At 37.4% G+C, this 20,232-nt stretch overlaps 1 protein-coding gene across 22 annotated transcripts in view; it reads right to left on the bottom strand.

The window, feature by feature from the left end:
* MRTFB (myocardin related transcription factor B) overlaps positions 1 to 20,232 on the bottom strand; it is a 272,986-nt gene that overhangs the window by 168,098 nt on the left and 84,656 nt on the right. For 9 of the 22 annotated variants that reach the window (XM_054668224.2, XM_063796697.1, XM_009430333.4 and 6 more), the window contains one exon: positions 6,310 to 6,471. The exons of the other annotated variants lie outside the window; for them this stretch is intronic. The gene's annotated coding sequence lies outside the window, so the exon portion shown is untranslated. The remainder of the gene's footprint in view (positions 1 to 6,309; positions 6,472 to 20,232) is intronic. 22 annotated transcript variants of the gene reach the window in all.

Here is a 20,232-nt window from a genome sequence, read left to right as displayed (position 1 = left end):
GGAAGACTCAGACTTAATGTTGTTAAGAAGTCAATTCTCTCCAAACTGACTATCAATATCTCAGTCAAAAATCCCAGCAGGCTGTTTTGTATAACTTGAAAAGCTGATTCTAAACTCCAAATGGATATGCAAAGGACCCAGAATAGCTCAAACAACTTTGTAAAAAATTAAAAAGTTGGAGGACTAACACTACTAGATTTCAAGACTCATTATAAAGCTACAATAATTAAGACAGTGTGGTACTGGTGTGAAGACAAATAGATTAATGAAACAAAACAGAGGCCAAAATAGGCCCACATTTATGAACAACTGATTTTTTTATAAAGATGCAAAGGCAACTCAGTGAAGTGAGAATAGTCATTTCAACAAATGGTGCTGGAACAACTAAATAGCCGTATGCAAGAAATATGAACTTTGATCTACATCTTTCACCACATGCAACAACTAAATCTAAATGGGCCATATTGCAAAATTAAAGTCAAAATGGGTCATATACCAAAGCGTAAACCCAAAACTATCAAAATTCTACAAGAAAACAAAGGAGATACCTTCTGTGACCTCAGGTTAGGTGGAGCTCCTAGTTCTAACACCAAAAACACAATGCATAAAATAAAAAATTGATAAACTGAACTTTATCAAAATTAAGAACTGCTCTTTGAAAGAATGTTAAGAGGGTGAAAAGATAAGTCATAGGCTGAGATAAAATATTGCAAATCATAAATCTGATAATCTATATCCAGAGTATACAAAGAACTCTCAAAACCCAGTAATAATAAGAAAACAAACAACCCAATAAACATATAAAAGATTTGATACTTTACCAACTATTGGCAAATAAGTACATGAAAATATGCTCAATGCCATTAGTCATTAGGAAAATGCAAATTAAAACCACAATGAGCTACTTCTACACATCTATTAGAATGAATAATGTGAAAAGACTGACCATACCAAATTCCAGACACAGAGCAACTGGAATTCTCATGTACTGCAGTTGGGAATATAAAAGGAAATGACAACTTGGAAACAGTTTGGCAGTTCTGAAAAAAAAAGTTAAACAGACACCCATCCATCCTACTCCTAGGTATTTACCCAAGAGATAACAGAGTCCATACCAAGACTTGCATATAAATGTTCAGATTGATTTTATTTGTAATAGCCCAAAACTGGAAATACCCAAATGGCCATCAACAGTAAACACATCAACAACAACAACAAAAACAGTGAACAGATATACAAATTGTGGCATATCTACACAACCAACTATGTCTAAGAAGAAATGAACTATTGATGTACTCAACAACATGGACAAATCTCAAAATAATTAGGCTGATTGAAAGAAGTCAAACAAAAAAGAGTACATACAATATGATTCCACTTATACAAAACCCTCGAACAGGCAAACTAATCTACAGAGACAGAAAGCAGATCAGTGGTTGCCTGGAAACAGGGGCAAAGGAGCATGCAGGAAGGATTACAAAGCCATACAAAGAAATTTTGGGGGGTGATGGATATGTTCATCATCCTTATTGGGGTGATAGTTTCATGGGTGTACATGTCAGAACTGATTAAATTGTACACTTTAAATGTGCAGTTTACTGGATGCCAATTATACCTCAATAAAGCTGTTTACAAAAAGAACAGTTTACATTTTATAATATCCCATTTGAATTGTCCCTTTTTAATTAGCATACCGAAAATCTTTCACTATTGCAAACCAATTGCTGTAACTGCTTCAAATACACCTTTTCCTTTGACCTTTACTCTATATAAACACAACTACAAAAGTAAATTACTACTGGATGGGAAAGTGAACAAACCGGTCTTCCTGGATTGCACAGTGGTCTGTTTATTAGCTTCAAATGAAACCTGAATGTTTAGCTAAACTACCAGAACTGAATGCTTGGTCACTTAATACTGAAAATATTACAACCACAATCTGCCCTAAAGGGATTCATTAACTCAAACGTTTATTGCACATATACTCTATGTCTGGCATTGTTGTAAGTGCTGGATTTCATGCAGAATGGTCAGTACTGAACTGCAAGGCCACTCTGCATCTTCTCTTAGAATAATTTATAAGGTCATAATCATTGCATTTAAATAACACAACTAAAGAAAATCAGTGGAAATAGGCTACAGGTAGACTAAAACGATGATTCTTCTAATACAAAGTTAAGATAATAAATGCTAATGATGACTAAAGAACTGTAGTCCAAGTGCTTAGAATTCTAGAATGAGAGGTATGTCTTGAAACCTAAGTGAATTCAGGACAAATATAAAGAAAACTACTTCTACGTACAGCAAGAAGAATGGAGCTTGACAGCTCCAAGAGGTCCTTCTGGCTTGCAAACACCAAAGAATGTAAAAAGCTTAGGAACAGGGACCCAAAATGATTTTTTAAAAAACATACTAGGAAGTTTTAAGTAAATTCTCTAAAGGTTGGTATCAAAGACAACATTCTGTACCATAGCATATTCTTTACTGTCGATTTTAGAGAATTCTATAGACCAAGTATGAAAGTGACATTTTACAGAAGATGTAAGCTTATGAACTTATCACAAATAAAACCCAAAGGTCCACATCTCTTGCCACAATATGTAGGCTATTTTACAGCTACTCGAGGGCATCCATTTGAAAACCTTTTATTATCTTTTCTCCCCTGCAACAGTACTTCTTTTTTAGACTTTTTCTCTAAAAGAATCCAATGAACTCCTACACTGGACATATAATCAATAAAAATCTCTTGTTAGAGCTAACTGCTGGTGACACGTGCTTCAGAATTCCTTAGAAATAGTTATTCCTTTTCTAAATCTCAGGTTGCCGGCCAGGCACAGTGAGTCACACCTGTAATCCAACACTTTGGGAGGCCGAAGCAGACAGATCACTTGAGGTCAGGAGTTTGAGACCAGCTTGGCCAACATGGTAAAACCCTGTCTCTACTAGAAATACAAAAATTAGCTGGGCGTGGTGGACATGCTTGTAATCCCAGCTACCCGGGAGGCTGAGGCAGAATTACTTGAACCCAGGAGGCGGAGGTTGCAGTGGGCCAAGATCGCGCCACTGCACTGCAGCCTGGAAGACAGAGCGAGACTCGTCTCAAATAAATAAATAAATAAATAAATAAATAAATAAATAAACAAATAAATTTCAGCTTGCCTCTAAACTGTCATGTTTTTGTTCTCAAAAGAACAATTGTACTAACCAATAAACTTTTAGTAAATTTTGCCTGACATGATTCCCTGTCACATGTTCTGAACATATCATACCCAATTTATATCTACATTAGACACTACTTGTAAGCACTGTTGTAAATAGTGCATTCAGTACAGTTTGTAAATATTCTTATTCTGATAGAGAAGGAATAATCATGAAAACAAAAGATCAAAAAACAAACCACAGTATTCAGTCATTTTACCTTCTCTTTTTTGTTTTTCAGATTTTGAAAAGTGAAGATGGTTCTGTTTTGGGTAAAATGGTAAGAAAAGTATCCAAAAGCAGAGACATTCAACAGCTGATAGTTAAAATGATGAAATTTGTCCATTTCATTTCCATGGTGAAATGACGCCTGATGTAGTTTGAGTTTCACTCAAGTTCAGAACAAAGGTGTGGTTCTCATGACACCTGCACTGCCAATTATTGCCCTTTCTTCTGAAGGAAGATATTGTTCCATGGCTTAACATCTATAGGCAATTTATAATGTGTACTTTATATGTAGCATCTTCATTCATCCTCAGAACAACTCTATAATGGAGCATTTTACAGGCAGGTAGAGTGTTAACAAGCTTAAGTAACTTGCCCAAGGTCACAGAGCCATTTCCCATTATTAATAGCACAGAGGGCATCTTGAATCCTCTACAAGGGAGTCTCCCAAGTCAGGCCCCAAGTGGAACCACACTTGCCTGATAATGTGGACTCATTTCACCATAAGCACTTGATGTTTAATTATTCTCAGTGTGGTTATTATTCTCTAAGTCACTGTAATCTGACTGTATGTCTTAACATGGGAGAGAAACAACGCTGTGGCAGGACTGGGTATACCCAACAATTTACCTTCCATGCACTGCCTTTCAGGTAGCCTTTGTTATCATAATCTTACAAAGTCCAGCAAGTTCTCTTTGGTAAGATAAGAAGACTATTTTAGACCGACGGGGTGCCCTAACCAGCAGTGCTATTATTATTCCTGGTGATGTTTAAAGTGGCTTTATATATTTAAAATAATTCTGATAGGAAATGTCAGTGTTTATCATACAAGCAAATAATTAGCATAAAGCTGTAACAAAAAGGATAGATAGACGGGTAATTTATCCTTTGTTTCTCCAAAAAAGACTCCACATTCATTAATGACAGCATGGAACACTGGCTTTTAGAATGATGCTCCTGGAGTGCAGCGGAGCGCCAGCCCTGCTTTCCACTATTCCCTGACCAAAACCCCTATTCTACCTGTATTATATACTGCAGTTTCACGGAAAACACACTAATTAAAGAAATTTACAAACCACATAATTCCCACTCTCTTAGAATTTCTGTACGCCATTTTGCTAACTTTGAGATGCAGGGTGAAACTTAGATTTTATTAACAGGAGGAAGAACTAGGTGAATAGCTTCTGCTTTCTTTGTCCATTAAGAAAGATTATTCAATAGGGAGCATAAACAAGATTTGTCAGCTACTTAAAACTATAGAAACTACAGATGAAGCACATTAGAAATATCTCATCTGCTTACACATATATGTAAAACTTATAATCAATTATCAAATTCATTGTATCTGCTAGGCAACACTTCAGCCTAAATTCTACCCACATTTAAACAAATGCATTTTAACTGTTTTATACTTTCTACACTCAGACAAATTCTTCCCTTAATTCAACTAAATCTAGATAGAGATTATTTAATGCCCTATTATTTAATGCTCCTTTTTGAATTATATTTATCAGTCATTAAAAAAACTGGAAATTAAATGAGTGGAAATACTGTATACCTGAAAGCAATCTTGTCATCTTACATGGTGCAACAGGAGTGAGCCGGACAAGCCCAGAGACAAACTCTGTAAGGGATTCAGGCTTCTTTCATCGGTGCCACATGTTTACCATCATCTAAAAGAGCTGCTTCCTCTCTCCCTGACATCTACGCTGTAACTTTTTTCTCCACTTTGAATGACACTACCTTTGAAGAATTAATTAGCAAAGAACAAAGCTGACTACTTCTTAAAAAATAGAATCATTTCAGAAAATAGAAAAAGCTATATTATGTTAGATACATTTTTAATTATTTTTTCCAGGAGCTGATAAGGGGTGCCTCCAGAAATTAACATTTTAAAAACTTCAGCTCTATAACTGATTTTAGAAGTGATACAATTTGCAGGGGTCTGGGATCCTGGCACAGAAATTTTCCATGTAATTACTTAACTAAACTATGCAGAACTCAAATCCAGGATTTTGACCTCATCATTAAAATCTAAAATATACTTTCCCAGTCTTTGAGTCACTTTGGTAAAATTCAAAATATACAAAGTTTTAGTCTATTAGATATTTGTTCAAACTTTATCTGAAAGAACAAGCATTAATCTGCAATTCAAATGAAAATCTGTTTTTTTAAATGATCATAGTATCTATATACCCCTTAGATTAATTTAAAAAGCTGAGATGCTGTAACTCGATTTGAGTTCTTAGAAATGCTCTACTAAATTACAACTTGCTAAGATACTGACCTGCATTCAGAGCCAAATTTAATGAAAGTTCTTTAGTGAAAAATTAAGTAAATAAATAAAAATGGCTCACATCTGTACTGCAAATTTAAAAAAAGGAATCTAGGCAATATGCAAAAACACAAAATATATGCAGTTTACTATAATATCTTGTCATATGGAAGGGTGGCAGGACAAGAGTGCTTGGCCTATAAAAGTAATACAATTGTATTTATGCTTTAAATTGTAAAAAAAAAAAATCCATCTCTCTTAAGTATGAATATCACTCTTTATATAAATATAACTGTGCTTTTCTAATATTTACATAATAAAAATTATAGCATATCCAAGCTACCAATGGTTTGGTTTTCCTGACTACAGAGGGAAGACAGAGTTGGAAGCACACTGACTTCAAAAATTAAAGGGTAAAAAAACCAAAGTCAAATTCCATGTCTAGCCTAGTGTTCCAATAGTCATTAAGAGAGAGGAATCAGGAGTCAGATTTCAAGATGCCAAGATACGAAGTCTATAATTCATTTTATTTTTATATAAAAGATGAAACTAAGTTAACATCTGCTATTTAGACTACAAAATTTAAGTCTGGATGTAAGCTGAATTCTTACTTTTAAGGTGAACTTCCAGTCCTTTCCATTCACAAATAGGACTTGATTTATTAAGTTTCCTGCTTTGTATCTCCAGAGTTGATCAAAGCACATTTTCTTAGTACAATCTGTATTGTTCCAAGTGTTTTATAAACATCTCTTGTGAGAGTTTACAGGAGTGATCTGAAATCATATCCAAAGTTTCATCCCATGAGTCAGTTATTCTTAAAAAGGAAATAGAATCTGTCTTTATCACCTTTATTTTCCTATCTATCACAAGTCTAATCATAATCTGTAACAAAATTTAAAAAAAATCATTGGCAGGATTGTCAGCAGATAATTACTGGCATTAAAAACTAAACAGGACAAAAAAGGAAAGAAAAGGCACAATTTCGTTACCTGGACATAAAAATCACAGGTCTAGACAACATCTGAAGTTTTATAAAGGTCCCTTCCCCAATAACTTTCAAGAGTTGTCAACCATCTAGCCCTACACAGATAACTCCTAAATCTGTTTCCCACCCTTACCTGAGATCCAATCAAACAATCTAACTACCTACTGCACATGGTCACCTGCATTCATTCATTCGTACATAGATATATACTGTACACCCACTATGCGCCAAGTACAGTATGCTGGGATCTGGAGAATCGCAGCAAAAAAAAATAGTCCCTGTCCTCTCAGGGTTTCTAATAGTGAAGGAAGCCAAGTCAACCAAATAATCACAAAACTATGTAACACAGACACAATTTCTGAGTAGTGTGGTACTAAGCTGATCTAAACTTTGCTCACTGTACTTGGCTTGCATATCCCTGAACCTTTTTATTGGACAGAAGTGGTGCCATCATAGGTTACCAAAGCCACTAACTTGGGAGGCATTCTTTTTTTTTTTTTTTTTTTGAGATGAAGTCTCGCTCTGTTGCCCAGCTGGAGGGCAGTGGCATGATCTCGGCTCACTGCAACCTCTGCCTCCCGGGTTCAAGCAATTCTTCTGCCTCAGCCCCCTGAGTAGCTGGGATTACAGGCAGGTGCCACCATGCCCGGCTAATTTTTGTATTTTTAGTAGAGACGGGGTTTTACCATGTTGGTTAGGGGGGTCTCAAACTCCTGACCTCAAGTGATCTGCCCGCCTCGGCCTCCCAAAGTGCTGGGATTACAGGTGTGAGCCACCACGCCCGGCTTTGGGAGGCATTCTTGACCTTTCCCTTATTCTCAGATCGTTTCGATCTCTGGGTCCAACCCATATGCCTAGAGTGGACGTGCACAGATGGCTCTGCCAGAACAACCCTTCTCCACTTCTTCTAGGAACTCTCAGTGTGATGGTGATAGAGAGCTTCCAACAAAGACCCCAGTGCCTGGCCGGGGAGCACAAACTCCCAAGGCCAAGAGTGCCCCTGGGATTTTAAAACCAAAGCTGGGAGGGAAAAGCTGTTTCCTTCCTCTTGGTTGGTGACTGTGAAGATGGCTCCTGCCCTGTGATGATGTACCACTTCTAATCCCTGAGGTCCCTGAAATTGTGCTGGTTTCTGCAGCATTTCATTCCTTTTGCAACCTTCTCTAGGAATCTTCCAATTAGCTCCCCTTTTAACTTAAGATAGTTTGAGTGAGGTTTCTGTTAACTTGCAGCCACGAGCCCTGACTAGTACCTCCTAAACATTTCCAGCCTCTGTCTTCTACAACTCTACCACCAGTGCCCTAGTTCAGGTCCTCATCAACTGTCACCTGGACTCGTGTAACAGCCTAATGGGTTGCCTGTCTCTAGACCTGCCCCTTGCATCCAGCATCCATGGTATAGTAACTAGAGTGATCCAATCATCTCCCCGCTGCTGGACTCTTCAGTGACTCCCCATCACTAAGGGCAAAATCTAAATTCCTTAATGGGACACACCCAACTGTCTATAATCAGTCTTCCTCTCCAGCCAAGCAACTGTCACTCCTTGCCTCCTATTTTATGCTGTGACTATACAGAACTACACACACACACACATACACACACACACACACACACACCCCATGCTGAACTGATTGTGAAAACCTGAAAAAATTAAAGTGGTTTTCTTTGGGCTCACTTTTAGGCATCAGAGTCGTCACACCTCTATCTACATTTTATTATATCAATAATCCTAGATAGGCTGTTGTGAGATATCTGGTGCTAGTGTACTTGGCATACATGGCAGAAGTAACCAGAAGAGAGACTCACAGACTATAACAAAAAGTTCTGATCACCCACCCATCTTTGCAGACTGAGCACCAGCACCAATTCTTCTATAAAGTATTCTCACCCGAAAGAGGAGACTGCTCCCTTCCCCCTCCTGGCACCACCACGGTCCTCTGTGGAAGCTTCTAGCATGGCATGTGAGCTCCTGGTTCCTTAAAGATAGGGCCACATCCCACTCACCTCTGGATCCCCAAGCCCTGCAAAGTGCTCAGTATGTATTAGACACATAAATGCTCATGGGATGATGTGTGCATTTTAAGCGACGCAGAACAATGAAAGACATCTTTCTGATTTAAAAAACAAAAAAGCACATTGAGTGTAAGGTTAGGAGATTTGGTTTTCTCACATTGAATGAGCTGAGAATATCTGAAAACACAAAAGATGTTTAATACCTCTTACTCACTGTATAGTTAATAAACTAATTTTGTACAAATTTTTTAAATGGGAGATGTCTAGAAATAAAGAAAATTTCCAACAGAGAATGGCACAAGCAACCAAAACAAATTGGAAAACTGGACTTCATCAAAACTAAAACACCACTTGCTTCAGAGAACAACATGAAGAAAGTGAAAAGACAATCACAAAATGGGAGAGAAAATCTTACAATTCATATATCTGATAAGGGTGGGGGTGTTTGGGGGTGTGTGTGTATACAAAATATATAAAGAACTATCACCACTCAATAAAAAGACAGTCCATTTTAAAAATGGGCAAATAATTTGAGTAGGTATTTCTCTAAGATATACAAGTGGCCAAGAAGCACATGAAAAGATGTTCAATATCATTAGTGATTAGGGAAATGCAAATCAAAATCATGAGACACCACTTCACATCCATTAGGATGGCTACTATGAAAAACACAATCATGGAAAAGTGTTGCCAAGGACATGGAGAAATTGGAACCCTCAAATGTTGCTGAGAACAAAAAAGGTGCACCTTCACACAAAAGCACTTTGGAAAACAGTTGGGCATTTCCTCAAAAAGTTAAATACAGAGTTACCATATAACCCAGCAATTCCACTCCTAGGTGTATACCCAAAAGAAATGAAAACCTGTGTCCACTAGAAAATTTATATGCAAATGTTCACAGCAGTATGATTCATAATAACCAAAAAGTGGAAACCACCACAATGTCCATCAACTGATGAAGAAATAAGCAAAATGTAGTATTATCCACACAACAGAATACTACTCAGCAATAAAAAGGAATGAAGTTCTGATACATGCTGCAACATAGAAAAAAGCCAGACACAAAAGGTCACATATTTTTATGATTCCATTTACATGGCATGTCCAGAACAGGTAAATCCAAAGAGACAGAAAGTAGATGAGTGGCTTCTAGAGGTGAGAGAGACAGAGGGGAGAATGGAGAGTGGGTATGAGATTTCTTTTTGGGGTGATGAAAGTGTCCTGGAATTAGTCAGAAGTGATGGGTGTACAACTCTGTGAGAATACTAAAAATCATTGAGTTCTACACTTTAAAAGGGTAGACTTTATGGTATATGAATTATATCTCAATAAAGCTGTTATTATTTAAAATGGTCAAAGTCATATAGCAACACCTCCGTGCAGACGCCTGGTTGAATCACTCTGCTTGCTACAAGATAACCTGTTGTAAAAACACACAATCTGTTCAAATGAGGAAATAATTTATTTTCCTACCAATAAATCCCTACAGTGACCAACCATAAAACCAAATCCAAAATAAAAAAGAGGAAAGAACAAAAAAGCACGCAATTTGCAATTTGCTGGCAGGTACAGAATGGAATTAACCAAAGACTGGACAAAGAAAAATGTTTATCAGAACTGCTTCTCTTTGATTACACAGATTTAATAAGTCAAAGTCCTTTTTCCTCACGAAAAAATGTGCCAGCTTCTTTATTAGCACAGAGCAAGGAAAAACAAGCATTCTCTTCTATAACCAAATTAACATCCCGCAGAAGGTCTGTTTGTACTTGGCAGTCATGAACCTTTCATCTCAGAGTGCTGCTAAATTAAACAAGTCTCTGCTGTATTGAACATGATGAGCCAGACACCCTGGCAGGCTCCTCGGCTTCATGAGTTGATGATGAAGAGCATTAGAAATAGAGGATGGTGAAAATAATGCTGGGGGTGCTCATAAAGTAGCGTTATCTTCATTCTGTTCAGCATTTCCATGGTCTACAATGTCAACATTCTAAGAACTTTCGAGCATTCTAACACCACCTTTCCCTGTCCGAGGGAAGAAAGCATGGATTTTGGAGCCAGAGAGATCCGTATTCAAGTCACAGTTTTGTTTTGTTTTTAACCTACTAGCTGCCTGCCCAAGTCCTGATTTCACAATCTCATTGAGCCCTTCTGCTCTTTAAAACTGGGGTAATTACATCTATCCTCACAGAACTGTTGTGAAAACAAAATGAGGTAATGCACACAAAAGACATTGCACAAGGCTCAATGTACATTCCCACCATAAAATTCCTCACTGCTCTCAACTCTTCAAAGAACACACTCATTTGAGAGTTTATATCACAGTATAAGTAACAGTCACCGGCCATCCTTCTTCTATCCAAGGACATCTAATCAATCAAAAGATCCTACAAAGATTTCTTATTACATAAATTATTCCCCTCCATCCATTTCCACCTCCCAAAGACCTGAAGGTAACAAAGCCATGAATAAAGTCTTTTAAATATATTAAATCAGGGCATGGCACAAAGCATTCATTCACCTAAGAGGTATTTAAAAGCACTGAACTGAGAGACACACCAAGAGAAACACTTACTATTAGAGGGAAATGCATATTTTGCAGTGCAATAATTGGCAACCTTTCCATAAAGATTGATGCAATCTGATTGTAATTCCCAAGTGTCAGTAATCAGTTCTTAAGGTAAAAGAAAAAGGAAGTGGGATGGTTTCAAGTACTCCAGAAAAGATGTAGGAGGATATCCTTTCACACTGACAGCAATTAATGTTTGAGTGATAGGTGCTAGAACAATCAGACTGAAGAACTTTGTTACATTAGAGCAGACTGAAGTATATTTAAAATAAAACTTACTGAGTTTAACATACACAAACACTTAATCTTCACCTTGAACTAGGCGTCCTCTCTGAGCAAACTGAAGAAGGAAAAGCTTGCATGAAATTCTAATATTTGCCATTGCCTAACTATGATAAGGGAGGAACTGATGGTTTTCAGCCATATTCCCACATTGGACATCTATTTAAAGAGAGTAGCCTAGACTCTGCAGCAATACAGTCAGACTCCCTCTCCTCAACTCAAGATAAATTTCCAGCATGCCGCAACACTAAACAAAGTGCCCAGCGTTAGGAAGGAAGGAAATTTCTCAAGGGGGATAGGACATTCAGAGGTTCAGTACATATCCTTAACCTGGAGAGTTTCACTGACTATTGAGCTCATCATGGAACTTATGGCCCAAAGCTACTGTTCTCTCCTCCCCTTTCCAAACTCTACTCTTAAGACTTTGAGATGAGAATACTCTTGGGAGAGACCAATTCAGCTGCAGATACTACAGAAGTAAGCCCCGAGTGTTGGCTTTGCTAGGGATCTATTCTCTGTACTGCATACAAGTACTTCAATTTTTTTTTCCTAGGGTTAGAGTTTAACACAATTCCATCTGAATATTCTACTGCTACTAATTCTGTATATGAAGACAAAATTTTTCTCCTCTGCCCAACTTTCCAATCAAATGACTACTTCCCCTGCCAGTCTAAACTTTAAGCTTTGTGCCTAAAATAGGAAGAAACTGTTGCAGATGCACAAAATCCAAGTCATTAAAGATGCTGAAAAATTCTTAAAACTTTCTGTTTAAGTACAATGTAAAAATTATTACAAATGCAGCTAAGAGGAGAAATAACTAATAAAGCCTTAATTTTAATTAAGACTTCTGTTTAACTACTGCTAGTAATTCCTTGCTTTCCAGGAGTATTTTTAGAATCAGGGCTTTAAAGCATGCAATTAAATAAATTAAGTCATCAGTAAAATGAAAACTACCGTATAAGCAAATTCCTGCATTGCCACATAAAAGAGATTGAAGAAACCAGAAATTTGGTTACTTTAGAAAACAAATACAAGATTATACCATCAGCCACAAGAAGATATGAGAGTTTTAAAGTCTAAAAAAACTTCATTAATTTAGACTCTACTATTGAAGACTCAATTATTTCAAGTCTGCCTACATTTAATTTTGGATTATTTATTAAGAAAGGGGATGCTAAGCAAATTAAAGTGCAAATAAAAATTGCTGGGGGATTATTTAATCAATTTAAGACGTTATACATGCAAATAACTGCTGCTCAAATACTGATTAAAACTAGCTCATGAACTCTTTGGAATCCCATATTCCAACAGAAACAAAGTATATGAAAAGAGAGGCAAAAACACTACTTGAATCTATTAATTATTCTATCTTCTTTGTTTAGTTTGGCTGTGAAAAATTGGTTAGGAGTCAGAAAGGCTTAAAAGACAGGATACTGGACAAAGATTTATTATACATTCTTCTCAAAGGCTGGCAATCAATTTCTCTGCTTCTAGTTTTAATGAAATGCGGAGCCACACTTAAAATATAGCTCAATTTATCTCCATTATAATTAAAAATATATTTTGGGACATCCATTTTAGCTTTGTCTTCAAATAACATAACTATGAAAAACTTTCCCATGTCTATACTATGATACATAAATATGATTATTTAACAAGACCTAGTTTCCTACCTAGTTTAGATACTTACTTTTCCCTTGACAACAACAAAAACACACAAACAAAAAAGCAGAGTTGGAAAATAAGTGGGATACAGGCCAATTCAACATTTCAAACAAAATGTCACAAAATGTTATGGTAGCAAGTATCACTATAATTGTCTATGTTTAGATTTAGGTACGTATAAAAATCAAAGATGCTAGTTTTCTTATCCAAATTAAAATTTAAGGCCCTTCTCATTTCCAACCTAATTCTAGCAATGACAATATTTACCAACCATTCATTCCTTCAAACACAATGTGGGTGTTTGCCATGTGCATGCCAGGTATTATATTAGGTGCTGGATGTAAACCAGTGAATAAAATACCAGTTGTACTACTTGGTCCCTGGTCTTGGTGGTATATGGTCAACAATGTTAACTTGGAGTGAAAAGAAAAGCATCAATATTAAAGTATTAAAGGCATTCTATATTATTAAATGCTGTATTTTCCTTTTCGCTTTTTTTTTTTTTTTTTGGAGATGGAATTTCTTTTTTTTTTTTTTTTTCTTTTTTTTTTTCTTTTTTATTATACTTTAAGTTTTAGGGTACATGTGCACATTGTGCAGGTTAGTTACATATGTATACATGTGCCATGCTGGTGCGCTGCACCCACTAACTCGTCATCTAGCATTAGGTATATCTCCCAATGCTATCCCTCCCCCCTCCCCCCTCCCCACCACAGTCCCCAGAGTATGATATTCCCCTTCCTGTGTCCATGTGATCTCATTGTTCAATTCCCACCTATGAATGAGAATATGCGGTGTTTGGTTTTTTGTTCTTGCGATAGTTTACTGAGAATGATGGTTTCCAATTTCATCCATGTCCCTACAAAGGATATGAACTCATCATTTTTTATGGCTGCACAGTATTCCATGGTGTATATGTGCCACATTTTCTTAATCCAGTCTATCATTGTTGGACATTTGGGTTGGTTCCAAGTCTTTGCTATTGTGAATAATGCCGCAATAAACATACGTGTGCATGTGTCTTTATAGCAGCATGATTTATAGTCATTTGGGTATATACCCAGTAATGGGATGGCTGGGTCAAATGGTATTTCTAGTTCTAGATCCCTGAGGAATCGCCACACTGACTTCCACAATGGTTGAACTAGTTTACAGTCCCACCATGGAGATGGAATTTCACTCTTATTGCCCAGGCTGGAGTGCAGTGATGCGATCTCGGCTCACTGCAACCTCCACCTCCCGGGTTCAAGTGATTCTCCTGCCTCAGCCTCCCAAGTAGCTGGGATTACAGGCGCCCGCCACCACACCTGGCTAATTTTTTGTATTTTTAGTAGAGACAGGGTTCCACCATGTTGGCCAGGCTGGTCTCGAACTCCCGACTTCAGGTGATCCACTCATCTCAGCCACCCAAAGTGCTGGGATTACAGGCGTGGGCCACCACACCTGGCCAGAAGATGTATTTTCTATCTAAAGAAAAAAGGTGACTTTTAATTGGCTTTTTTTTTCTTTAAGAGATGAGATCTTGCTATATTGTCAAGGCTGGTCTCCAACTCCAGGCTCAAATAATCATCTCACCTCACTCTCCTGAGTAGCTGGGATTATAACCATGCCTTGCTAATTTTTTCTTATTTTAATTTTAAATATTTTTTGTAGAGACAGGGTCTCACTATATTGCCTACGCTGGCTCTCTGATTTTCTTGTTTGAAATAGCTCCTGATAGTTAATTGGCTTTTTATTAAGTTAAAGAACAAACCATAGGTCAATGACAAAGTTGGTATATGCTTCATATGAAACCTTCCTCAAGTAAATCTTATTTGATTAAAATAAAATCTAAGGCAAATATAAAATTAAAGATCACAATCATATCAGAAACTGTTAAAATCCTTTAGACAGAAGAGATTCAACATCAGTAAACACAGGTTTACATATGAATGCATAGTCACATAATCCACTTAACTCAATAATATCATCACCCAAGTTTGTAAGTCATATTCTATATGCTATTCCACAATTGATATCTACGTTTGAGGCATGTTAAGAAATTGGTCTCTAAAGCTTCTTTATTTATCTTTTTAATTTTTTTCAAGACAGAGTCTCACTCTGTCACCCAGGCTGGAGTGCAGTGGCATGATCTTGGCTCACTGAGACCTCCACGTCCTAGCCTCAAGTGATCCTCCTGCCTCAGCCTCCTGAACACCTGGGACTACAGGTGTGAGCCACCATGCCCAGCTAATTTTGCATGTTTTGCAGAGATGGGATTTCACTATGTTATTGTGCAGGCCAGTCTTGAACTCCTGAGCTCAAGCGGTTTACCTGCCTCAGCCTCCCAAAGTGCTGGGATTACAGTTGTGAGATACCGTGCCTAGTCTTAAAGCTTCTTGAAACTGCACTATAAGTGAATAAAAAACAAAGGGAGAGTTCTCTATGGAGGAAAACTTTCAGTATTTGAAATAGTAACAGTCAGTTGACCTATAGTTTAAAAATATTTATAATGAGTTAACGAAGGCAATAGACTGAAAAACAAAGAACTCAACATACTTCAACACTCTCATCACATTTAAAGTGCAAGAGTATTTCATCTATGCATGAGAACCACAGGTATCTTCTCAATAAGAAAACTCTTCACGTTAGTAAGAATATCAAATTGGAGGTCTTTGAAAACCTAAAAGGTATATTCCAATTAGAAACCTTGTTATCTCAAAAAAATACTATTTTTTGTCTCCTACTGGATTGCCAAAGATTAAAAAGATTAACAGGTTACATACAAAAGAAGGTGGTACAAGATGGCGGAACAAGACTCTCCAGTATTCGTCCCAGGGCAGAAACATCAATTCGAACAACTATCCATTCCTGAAAACACCTTCACAAGAGCTAAGAAAAACAGACGACAGATTGCGGTACCTGGTTATAGCACAAAAATTTTAAAAGACACACTGAAGGTGGTAGAAAGGATAGTTTTACATTACCTGCGTCACCCACTCCCCAACCCTAGGCAGCGCAGCGTGGAGAGAGATACCATCAGATGGGGGAAACAGAAGGAAGTAAGCATAGGACTTTGCCTTGAACCCTAATACCAGGCCCAACACAGTAAAACCCAGTACCCAGAAGACCTCCATGGCCCCTGACTCTAGGCCAGTACCCAGGGACTGTGCCTTCAGACCTGTCCTGGAGCCAGGTGGAAGCCTGTATCCCCTATGAGGCAGACTCCATTTCCAGTCCACATCACTGCCAGCCAACTACAGCAGGCTTGGGCTTCTCATACCCTCAGTGGCTTCAGGAGTCAGGCATCCAATTAGGAAAGGAAGAAGTAAAATTGTTCCTGTTTGCAGATGGCATGACCTTATATATAGACAACCCTAAAGATTCCGCCAAAAAAACTGTTGGAACCAATAAATGAATTCAATAAAGTTGCAGGATATAAAATCAACATAGAAAAATCAGTAATACTTCTATATACTAACAACGAACTATCTGAAAAAAAAATCAAGAAAACAATCCTATTTACAACAGTTACCAAAAAAATAAAATACTTAGAAATAAATTGAACCAAGGAGGTAAAAGATTTCTACACTGAAAACTATAAAACATCAGTGAAAGAAATTGAAGACACAAATAAATGGAAAGATATCCCATGCTCACGGATCAAAAGAATGCTTTTAAAATGCCCATACTACCCAAAGTGTACTACTTATTAAATGCAATTCTTATCAAAATACCAATAACATTCTTCACAGAAATAGAAAAAAAATCCTGAAGTTTGTATGGAACTACCAAAGGATATGAACAGCCAAAGCAATCTTGTCATTTTATTTACTTTATTTTATTTATATATTATTATTTTATTAAGACAGTCTTGTTCCTTTGCCCAGGCTGGAGTGCAGTGGTACGATCACACAGCTCACTGCAACCTCGAACTCCTGGCTCAAGCAATCCTTCCACCTTAGCCTCCTGAGTAACTGGAACTACAGGTACAAATGACCACACCTGGCTAATTTTTATTTTTTGCAGAAACAGGGTCTCACTTTGTCACCCAGCTGGTCTCGAACTTCTGGTTTTCAAACTATCCTCCCACCTTGGCCTCCCAAAGTGCTGGGATTTGAGCCACGGCACCCAGACACAATCTTGAATAAAATAAAACAGTTGGAGATATCACACTACCTGGTTTCAAATTGTACTATGAAGTTATAGTAACCAAACAGCATGGTACTAGCTTAAAATACAGACACATAGACGAATGGAATAGAATAAAGAACCCAGAAATAAATCTATGCACTTACAGTTAACTGATTTTTGACAAAGGTGCCAAGAATAAACAATGGGGAAAGGACAGTCTCTTCTAAATGGTGTTGGCAAAACTGGACACCCACATGCAGGAGAATGAAATCAGACCTTTATCTCACGCCATATACAAAAACCAACTCAAAATGTATTAAAGACTTAAATGTAAGATGTGAAAACATTAAGCTCCTAGGAGAAAACATAGAGGAAAAGTTCCATGACACTGGTCTGGACAATGATTTTTAGATATGAACCCCAAAACACAGGCAATAAAAGCACAAAATGACAAATGGGATTATGCCAAATTAATAAGCTTCTGCATAGCAAAGAAAGCAATCAACAGTGAAGAAACTTCCTAAAGAATGGGAGAAAATATCTGCAAACTATACATCTGGTAAGGGGTTAACATCCAAAATATGTAAGAAACTCAACTCAATAGCAGGAAAAAAATCCAATTAAAAAATGGACAAAGGTGGTGGCTCACACCTATAATCCCAGCACTTTGGGAAGCCGAGGTGGGTGGACTGCTTGAGCCCAGAGTCTGAGACCAGCCTGGGCAACATGGCGAGACACTGTCTACACAAAAAATACAAAAAATTTGGCAGAGTGTGGTAGCATGTGCCTGTGGTCCCAGCTACTAGGGAGGCTGAGGTGGGAGGATCACTTGAGCCTAGAAGGTCAAGGCTGCAGTGAGCCGTGATTGCACCGCTGCACTCTAGCCTGGTAGACATTTCTCAAAAGAAGCATACAAATGGCCGGGTGCAGTGGCTCATGCCTGAATCCCAGCACTTTGGGAGGCCGAGGCGGGTGGATCATCGGAGGTCAGGAGTTCAAGACAAGCCTGGCCAACACGGTGAAACCCCATCTCTACTAAAAATACAAAAATTAGCCGGGCATGATGGCGGATGCCTGTAATCCCAGCTACTTGCGAGGCTGAGGCAGGAGAATCGCTTGAATCCGGGAAGCGGAGGTTGCAGTAAGCCAAGATAGCAGCATTGCATTCCAGCCTGCATGACAAAAGTGAAACTCTGCCTCAAAAAAAAAAAAAAAAGGCAGCATACGAATAGCCAGCAAATACATGAAACAGTGTTACACAGCACTAATAAATGCAAGTTAAAACCACAGTGAGATATCGCCTCACTCCTGTTGGAATGGCTCCTATCAAAAAGATAAAAGGTAACAAATGCTGACAAAAATGTAGAGACAAAGAAACCCTTGAACACCGTTGGGAGGAATGTAAATTATTGCCATTATGGAAAACAGTGTGGGGGTTTCTGAAATAAATTAAAAATGAAACTACCATATGATCCAGCAATCCCACTACTGGGTATTTATGCAAAGGAAATGAAATCAGTAAAGAGATAATCTGCACTCTCACATTTATTGCAGCATTATTCACAATAGCCAAGATACAGAAGCAACCTAAGTGTCCATCAACAGATGAATGGATAACGAAAATGTGGTATATATACACAACGGAGTACTATTCAAGTATAAAAAAGGAAATCCTGTCATTTGTGACAACATGGACAAAACTGGAGAACATCACCTCTTTAAGTGAAATAAGCCTGACACAGAAAGACAAATACTACATGTTCTTACTCATATAAGGAATCTGAAAAAGTTGATCTCATGCAAGAAGAGAGTAGAATGATGGTTACCAGAGGCGTTAGAAGGTCGGGGGCAGGTGGGGGTGGTGGTGTGGAGATGTTAGTCAAAGAATACAAAATTCCAGTTAGATAGAAGGAATAATTCAAAGAGATCTATAGTACAGCATGGTGACTATTGTTAATTATGATATACTGTATTCTTCCAAAAATAGAGTAAATACAAAGAGAGTAAATGTTCAATGTTCTCACCACGAAAATGGTAACTATGTGAGGTAATGCATAATTAGCTAGATTGAAACATTCCACAATACACACATACTTCGAAACATGTGGTACACAATACATACATACAATTTTATTTGTCTATTTAAAATAAATAAATAAATTTGGAAAAAAGTTACATATACATAAACATTAACAAAATTGTGTGGGCAAGGATATGGAAAGCAGGACTCTTGTGGATTCTGAGGGGGGTTATAAACTGGCAGTCTCTTTAGAGGACAGGTAAGCCATGTCTCAACATTTTAAATGTGTATAATCTCTGACCCAGCAGTTACACATCTAAGAAGAGAAATGAACAAGTATACAATGATATAAGCAGAAGGCTGATCAATACATCAACAAGGGAAAACTAGAAACAATCTAAAAGGTCATCAAAGGCATAAAGTATGGTGCCTCTAAAAGATGGAACATTAGGCAGCCAGTAAAATGATCATGTAGGATTACGCGTATCTTTCCAATTCCCGCAGAGATGTACAAAACATAGTTTTCCATTAAAAAAGACTACTATATACAGGCAAACCAATTTATTTAAAATTTTGTATATAAATTCTTCTATATCCATAGATAGATTTCTAAAAGTATGTTCACCAAAATATTAATAGCAGTCATTTCTTGGTGGTAGAAGTTGGATGCTAAGTTCTATCATTATGTTGTTTTATACGGATAGAAATTTTTTTCATTATTATAGTAAAAAAACCCCAAAATTTTAAGTGTTCATATCTCACCAAAAGTAGCTTAAAATTCTTTCAACTCCCTATTTTAAGAAAAAAGTATTCACTGAATGTTGCAAGTATATATAACCACCAAATAGCTATGGGTTTCTACTTGCTAGATTTCCTTCTCAGTACCATGC

The sequence above is a fragment of the Pan troglodytes genome, chromosome 18, assembly GCF_028858775.2.
Source record: "Pan troglodytes isolate AG18354 chromosome 18, NHGRI_mPanTro3-v2.0_pri, whole genome shotgun sequence".
In the NCBI taxonomy this organism is placed as follows: domain Eukaryota; kingdom Metazoa; phylum Chordata; class Mammalia; order Primates; family Hominidae; genus Pan; species Pan troglodytes.
Note: the sequence above shows the minus strand (reverse complement) of the source record. Positions and strands in the feature narration are given on the sequence as shown.